Consider the following 2,529-nt stretch of genomic DNA (forward strand, 5'->3'; position numbering starts at 1 on the left):
GAACACAAGCAGTAGCACACACACTGTACAAAACAAGAACAGATCAGTCCGATTGGATTCGATTGGGATCGCATCCAATCGGATCTGCTAGAATCCTATCAATCCTAGCACATGCCTAAGAAATTAACCGCTAATCTACATCTAGGAGCAAGATTGTTGCACCAGAGCACGCGCAGCCGCGGCGAACTGAGGCCGGGGTGAAAACCCTGGCAGGAACGATAGAGGTGGCGGAGCAGAGGACGAGCCGGCCCCGGCGACGGCCTGCGGCATCGGCCCCGTGCTGAACGCCACGCCGGAGGTCGAGAAGGACTGCCCGCCGACCGGAGAAAACCCTCGGACGGGGGTCAAGAAAACCCCCGAGGCCAATGGTGTCCCAACAAGGGGCGGCTCCGTCGACGGCGCCGGCACCGAGCCTAGGACCACGAGGTCTGGAATCGGCGGCGGAGCAGGAGCGGCCGGCACCGCATTGGCCGGCGCCGGCGCTCGTGGAGGCCGGCAGCAGATGGGGGACGGCGCCCGCAGCGCCGAGGCCAGGTCGCGGCCCGAGTTCTGCAGCCCGGCCAGCCAACGCTCCTGGATGCTGGAGACGCGCTGGTCGACCGGGGTCAGAGGGCGACGCGGCGGTGGGCGTGGCGGAGCCATCGGAGCAGAGGAGAGGAGAGGGAGGGGCGGTGAGGGAGAGAGAGGGAGCGGTGGGAACAGTGTGCCTGGGCGGTGATAGGAGAGTGGGGGCGAGTAATGAGACATTGCCTCCGTCTCCCGCGCTGCCCGAGGCGTGCAACTGCCCCGCACGCGCGGCCGCGCCCGGCCAGGCTCGCGAGAAACTGCCGATTCGGCAGTTCCCGCCGGGCCAGGCTGCGGGTTGCTTTGAGGTTCGTGCTGGCCTCAAACCGCATGCAACCCAGCCAACCAAACAGGCCGCGCACATCCCGCGCGGGCCTGGTTGGGCTGCATGCGGGCAACCAAACACGCCCTTACCTGATTCGCTGTTTGTTTTTCCTGGCAGGAAGCAGCCGACTAGACTCGTTTTTGATTCTACGAAAACAAATAGACTGGTTTTGCGAAGGTTTTCATTAAACAAACCCGCCACTGTACCAATTTAAAAAACGTACAGGTATTAGAAAAATCAAAAAATATTCATGAATTCACAAAAATCGTGAATTTCAAAAACTGCTCCTATATTTCAAATAATGTTCATTGACTCAAGACATATACACAATTTCGAAAAAATGTTCAGGAATTTTAAAAAATATTCCAAATTTCAAAAAAATATGATTCAAAACATGTTCAAGAATTCAAAAAATATACGGCAATTTCGACAATTATTCCCAGAATTTTAAAAAATATTTATCCTTTCATAAAATATTCTCCGATTAAAAAAATTATCACAAATTTTGAAAAATGCCACGAATTTCTAATTTTATTCTCGTATTTTAAAGAAAGTTCATTGATTTAAAAAGTATTCACAAATTCAAAAATAATTCAAATGGTTCACAAATTGTTCCCAGAATTAAAAAAATATTCGTCGCCAAATAAATATTCCAATTCATAAAATGTTCATGAATTTCTAAATATTTTTTCCAAAATTTAAGAACCTATTCAAGAGTTCAAAATATATTCGCAAATATCAAGAAAATTCCTAAATTTAAAAACCCTATACCTGAATTTTAAAATAAAAAAAGGTAAAGTAGAAAACCAGAAAAAACCAAAAGGAAAAGAACACATAGAAAGAGAGATACCGGTTGAGGGAAGGTAAAAAGTTCCCAAAACCGGGGGGGTGAGGGGGAAGCATGTGAAAAAACTGAATATGGGCCAGCCCATATGCGAGCGACGGGGAGGAGGGGTTGCGCGTTTGCGCTATTCTCCAACCCACATGATAAATAGGATCCTTGAATTGTAACAGTACAACATCGCCTTTTCCTTCCCCGTCCCTATGTAAATAGGATCTCGCTTGGGTCGTCGGAGAGGTGTTCAAGTGTGACACATTTAATCAAGACAAGTTCTTTTGGACTTTTTTTTGCGAGGGAAATAGGGTATTTTATTCGAAGATCACAGAGTTACAATCCTTAGCAACGAGTTCGGAAATAAAAAGGGAGATTGGTTAAGCCAACACGCAATGCTATCCCCAGATCTACCATAGTTTGCTAAGCTATGTGCAACCCTATGCTGGTCACGAGAAACTTTTACCGGAACAAACACCCTATTATCCATTAAACCTTTAATTTCCGTTAAGAGGTGACCATATGCTGACTTGTCCAGAGACCCATTAGCAAGTGCCGCAAGAGCAACCGCATAATCCGCAAGACCAGTTCTTTTGGACTTATGGATGGCTACCAAAATAACTTGTCTCCTATGAAGCTTATTCTGGCGGTCTATCCTAATTTATCTGCGCATCCGTGCTTTCACACCACCTCGTTTATTGATAGCTATCTAATCGTAGGACATCATAAGTCATGCATATACATAAGTTTATTTTTAATAATATATTCATGCCACTTCGTTAAGCCATGCTTATCTTAGCTTTGTAGC

The sequence above is a fragment of the Triticum aestivum genome, chromosome 4D, assembly GCF_018294505.1.
Source record: "Triticum aestivum cultivar Chinese Spring chromosome 4D, IWGSC CS RefSeq v2.1, whole genome shotgun sequence".
Classification (NCBI taxonomy): domain Eukaryota; kingdom Viridiplantae; phylum Streptophyta; class Magnoliopsida; order Poales; family Poaceae; genus Triticum; species Triticum aestivum.